We start from the raw sequence: 6,000 nt of genomic DNA, 5'->3' as shown, positions 1-6,000 counted from the left end.
GATTCTGGTCTGATCATGGATTGTGTGTTTCCTCCCAAAGATGTTCAGAATAAGTCCGTTATAAAATTTTATATTCTTAGACTCCAAATAATCCTGAGGTCCTTCTAAAAACGTGTTCACTATTATGAAGATAGAACATGGTTGGAAGTCCCAGGCTTTCAAAACAAGAAATGCTTATGGAGAGCTTTTCCAAAATGGTGCATTGAAGTCATTAACTGCCCGTGAAGGAACCAGAAAGAAAAGGCTTGCCCCTGAAGCCTAGGGTGGGGCACCAGGGCAGCGGGAGAAAACAATGTCGTAACTACATCTGGGGGTTATTAGTCCTGACCTTTGGGGAATATATGTGGCCAAAGGGGCCCTGGGAAAAGGCTGCGTTTCCAGCAAAGTCAGGGCGGGTGGATTTGTAATAAACAGAAAGATGAAAAGTGATGAGACTGATAGAGTGCCGTGCATTAGATACACAACAGGGCATCATTCCCTCATTAGAATTATTTTCATTTTATAGATGAGCAAAGTGATGTTCAGAAAGGTTAGCCACCTGGCTAGGAAACAACTGAGCTGAAGCTCAAACCAGAGAAGCCGACAAGGATAGATGTGTTGACACCATACAGCTGAAGGGCCATGTTTGTAATCAAGGAAAATGCAGCTTTATAGAAGGTTTTTACAAAGGGGCATTTCTGCCCAAAGAGTTAAGATTTTAAAAACTAGATGCATCCCCAAGCCTGTTGTACTATTTCCCACTTTTTGTGTACTAAACCTGCCCTAAATGCATTACATTAGTTAAAACGTATCACGTAAGAAAAATAAAAGACTGTGATCGTTCTTATCTTTACTTTGTGCATGCAGGGCTGATACAAGCCCTGTGGGCACACACTAGCTGTTGTGCCAAGGCAGGTGCCATGGAGGGCACGCTTGGGCAGAGGGGCATATGGGGCCAGTGGAAGGGACAGCCACACCTCCACCTTCCACTCCACCTCTAATCTGGGGATCACATGCAGCTGGAAGGGGATACGTTTCTTTAAGCCCCTCTTGTCCTTCTTGAGTGACACGTCTTTGATGTCTCTCAGCCAAAGTCACCATGTGACTTACCAATAAGGGAATCATAGTTATGGCAGTACTTACAAGTATTTATTAAATGTGCCTTTGATAAATGAATAACAGGCACAATAGCATACTGCTTGGTGAAAGGTCATAGAAAGCGTGGATGCATAACCTAAGATGCATACTTTTTAAGGCGAGAAAGCAGGGTTAAGTGAGGATCCACTGGGCAAAGCCTCAGCTCTATAAGGGTGCCAACTAGAATTCAAACCCAGGACCGTCTGACTCTACGTCCTTTGTTCTTTTCACAGCTCCTGTCTGCTTCCCTCACTCTTTCACTTGTGTGCAAGTGCGCCACACACATTTTAACCATCTTGTTTTAAATTTGAGGACACCAGAGGAATCATTACCAAAAGCTCTCAATTCCTTTGTTAGGCATTAGAGAGAACTTAGTAGACCCAAAACTCTCAGAATGCAGGTCTAAAGCTCTCAAAGAGCCACGCTGGAGAAGCAGACAAATGAAATGCGAGCGATACAGGGTCCAGGGCAGCATGGAGGAAGGGAGGAGGAAACTGCTTCGGGGGGGCTGACTCTGCACTTTAAAAGAAGAGAAGGGGGTGACTGAGGAGTGGACCTGGAAGGAGGTTTCAGAGGGAGGAGCAGCAGATGTAAAGCACAGAGGGCAGCCAGGAGACCTTCCCAGAGACCCACACAACTGGTGCTAGGGCCTTGGCACTGGCTGAAATCACCTGGCAGAGCCCGTGTGGAAAGCAGTTAAGACCATGTGAGCAATTTGGCTGGTTGAGGATTCCACATTTGCCTGGCATTCGTGGCTCTCTTTCTCCCCTCCCAGCAATGCCTAGGCTCCTTGAAGCAGAATACGTGATTTCCATGGAAACTGGTGCCATGATTGGAGCAAGGGATCCAGACTAAGCAAGTCAACATTCTCCATCCCCTTGGTGGCAATGCTTCATTTGGGGAGGGGCAGGTGACCTAAACTAGTCCACTCAAAGTGAATCTCAGGTCCTTTAAAGAAATGAGGAAGCATGTAGTAATAGGAGCTTGACCATGGGAAGGTCAGCCTTAGGATGCGACTGACAATAAGACAGGAGGGGCAGGGTCGCTGAAGGAAACACAGCCCTTGATGACAAGACTGAGTCACTGGCTCCAGCCTTACCTGCACTACCTGTGGGCTTTTCAAATGTGTGAGTCCCATTATTAAGTCAGTGATTCCTTTCTAGATCTGGTAAAGACCACACATTTGTAGAAATGGATATGAATAAATGAAAATAGCTATAAATATCTAAAGAATGTGGCTGTGAAAAATCAGCCAAAGTTAGAAAACACTTTTAGTGAACCGACTGTAACTGTCAGAATAAAACATGGTTATGCTAGCTAGGTATTTTAGTTACAAATACTTTGATTGCTGGGGTGCCAGGGTGGCTCAGTTGGATGGGTGTCTGACTTAGGCTCAGGTCATGATCTTGGGGTCCTGGGGTCAAGCCCTGCATCAGGCTCTGTGCTCAGCAGGGAGTCTGCTGTCCCTCTCCCTCTGCCCCTCCCCCCAGCTCATGTATACACTCTCTCTCTCAAATAAATAAAATCTTTTCAAAAATATTTTGATGGCAAGGAACAGGCATCCCCTTTGAGCTGTCTAAATCTGAAAAGGAGATTTTTGGGAGGCTATTTCTTGGGAGGGAGCATTCCACTGAATACAAGGGAGAGTTGATAACCAGAAGGGAATATACTGAAGCTGGATTATGCCTGTTTCTCAAGCCCCTGTGCAGTGACTTCACTGGGGTAGCTCGATATGGGCCATAGTGAGTGTACTGACACCATGGGAATCAGTCAACGCTGGAAATTGGGGCTTTCCTCCCTTTCCTTTCTTTTCCATTTTTCTTTTTTAGGAGTTGGTTGTGTAAAAATTTTCCAGCCACATCACTATAACCAGGCCATGAGCAAGAGCTAGGGAAGTTCTAAGGGCTTCAACAGCTAAAAATTGTGAACTTTCCCCAGGGGTCTGTCAATATGGCTCAGCCCCAACTATTTCCAGACTTAGGGTTTCTTCCTTCAAAACTTTCAAATTCCTGGAAAAGAAAACACAAACAGCACAGCATCCACTCCTGCTCCCAGCCGCTGTGCCATGGGGCAGGCTTACCAGAGAGTGGTTACACCTCGGGCAGTTCTTCAGAGAAGGACATACTGTGAGCTGGATAGATGCCTCTCACAGTGTCTACTGCAACCAACTTACAGCTGTCTAGCCGTCAATCACTTCTTCCCACATATCTAAAATATTCCCTGCTACCATGAACCAAAAACGTGATGCACTACCCTGGCACAGCCCCCTCTCCTAACAGCAGATCACAGAATCCACGGATAACATCAGAAGGCTGGGCTTCTCAGAGTCTACTGTCTCCAGATATTAACTACGTCTCCTTCGGTTCCTTAGAGAACCCATCTGACTATATGGCCATCTGTAAAATAAATGGTAAGCTTAGCTCACACTCGAAATACACTAGAGTCAGCAATGAGACACAAGGAAGGAAGAGAGAAAAAACTATAGCAACACCTGTTTAAAAGAAGGAAATAATGGTTATCTGCTCAAGAGGCATTTCCTTATTCTGGAACTCAGTGGGCCTCTGCTGTAGGTTTCCTATCAGGGCTAGGCACAGTCTTTATCCATCATCCCGTTCTACTGCTGATTCTCTGAACTATGTAAGATAGGATTGGTCATAAGAGTCCAGTGTCAGGGCAACTGGCCTTCAAGCTGGATGAGCTGGAGAGCTTTCTCTCTTTTTTTTTTTTAATAATAATTTTTTATTATGTTATGTTAGTCACCATACAGTACATCCTTAGTTTCTGATGTAATATTCCATGATTCATTATTTGTGTATAACACCCAGTGCTCCATGCAATACATGCCCTCCTTAATACCCATCACTGGCCTATCCCAATCCCCCACCCCCCCTCCCCTCTGAAGCCCTCAGTTTGTTTCCCAGAGTCCATAGTCTTTCATGGTTCATTCCCCCTTCTGTTTACCCCCTCTTCATTCTTCCCTTCCTTCTCCTACCGATCTTCCTGCTATTTCTTATGTTCCATAAATGAGTGAAACCATATGATAATTGTCTTTCTCTGCTTGACTTATTTTGCTTAGCATAATCTCCTCCAGTCCCATCCACATTGCTGTAAATGTTGGGTAATCGTTCTTTCTGATGGCTGAGTAATATTCCATTGTATATATGGACCACATCTTCTTAATCCAGTCATCTGTTGAAGGGCATCTCGGCTCCTTCCACAATTTAGCTATCGTGGACAATACTGCTATGAACATTGGGGTGCATATGGCCCTTCTCTTCACTATGTCTGTATCTTTGGGGTAAATACCCAGTAGTGCAATTGCTGGATCATAGGGTAGCTCTATTTTTAACTTTTTAAGGGACCTCCATACTGTTTTCCAAAGTGGCTGTACCAACTTGCATTCCCACCAACAGTGTAAGAGGGATCTCTTTTCTCCACATCCTCTCCAACATTTGTTGTTTCCTGCCTTGTCAATTTTTGCCATTCTAACTGGCGTAAGGTGGTATCTCAATGTTTTTGATTTGAATTTCCCTGATGGCTAATGATTTTGAACATTTTTTCATGTGTCTGTTAGCCATTTATATGTCTTCGTTGGGCAGAAGATATGGAGAGCTTTCTCTTAAGCAGGATTCCACTGAAGCTCACTGCTTTTTTATTATCAGGCAAATGGGAGGCAACATGTGTGGGACACTGCCTCCAAAATCCAAAGTGGCCCATAGGAGTTATGCCTCTCTCTTAGATGTAGGGTGTATAAAGTCCCCTTGGGGCTGCAAACTTGGCTGCAACCTAGAATTATCTGGAGAGCTAATATTGATGCCTGGTTCTGACCGCACAGATTCTGATTCAAGAGGATGGGCATTAGTTAGGACTTTCAAAAGCTTCCCAGGTAGAGAGGATTCTGGGAATACGTTGGACTACAAAGCACCAGGAATCTGTCTCCCCACCTAGACAATTGCACTGGCAGAATCTATAACTATTTTGGAACTCTGGAGTCTATTGAAGGCTCGCAACTTCCAAGGGAGGGCTTGGCTGGTAAATTAAGGTTAATTTTGGTCAATTTCAGCTCTTAGCACAGTAGCAGCCACCTCTTCTCCACCCCCAACCATGTGGCAGGCAGTTGTGCACAAGTTCCTGGCAGCCTGTGGGAGCCAGAATGGGCCAAAGGGACCCTGTCCTCCACATATCAGGGGTCTGTGCTCCGATCACTAATTGCTGCTTAGGATCACAAAGATGCAAAGGTAGGCCGCTATAGTTGTTGCACCTCCCCCCATTGTTGCAAGCCCCGTCCCCTTCATCTGAGGTGCCTGCCAGGGGACTTAAAGGGCCAGCACTTCTTTTCTCTCTTCATTTATCTCTTTTCCTCTTTTGGGAGCCAGAGTGGGAGATTCAATAATGACTACATATACAGGAAAATTAGTAAGTGACCATGCATGCCCAGGGAAAGGCTCAGAAAAGACCTTAGAAGACCTTAAATTTACACCTTACGCTGATCCTTGGCACAGAGACAGCCTATGACAATCAAAAAAGCCAAAACAATAAATGAAAACAATAACAAAAAACAGTTAACCCTGGGGGAAAAGGATAATCTGACTTCCAGAGTTATCACAGTATTAGATTTAAATGTCCAGTTTTCAACAAAAAATCACAAGGCATGTAAAGAAACAGAAAAGTATGGCTCATTCAAAGGAAAAATAAATAAACAGAAACTGTTCCTAGAAAGGCCTGATGGCAGATATACTAGACAAAGGCAACTGTCAATGATATTCAAAGAACTAAAAGAAGACATGGGAAAAGCCAAGAAAATGATATATGAACAATAGAAATAACAATCAAAGAGAAAGCCAAAAGAGAAACCAGAAAGAAATTTTGGAGCTGAAAACCAGA

This window comes from Ailuropoda melanoleuca, chromosome 7 (genome assembly GCF_002007445.2).
Source record: "Ailuropoda melanoleuca isolate Jingjing chromosome 7, ASM200744v2, whole genome shotgun sequence".
Taxonomy (NCBI): Eukaryota; Metazoa; Chordata; class Mammalia; order Carnivora; family Ursidae; genus Ailuropoda; species Ailuropoda melanoleuca.
This window is presented reverse-complemented; position numbering follows the sequence as displayed.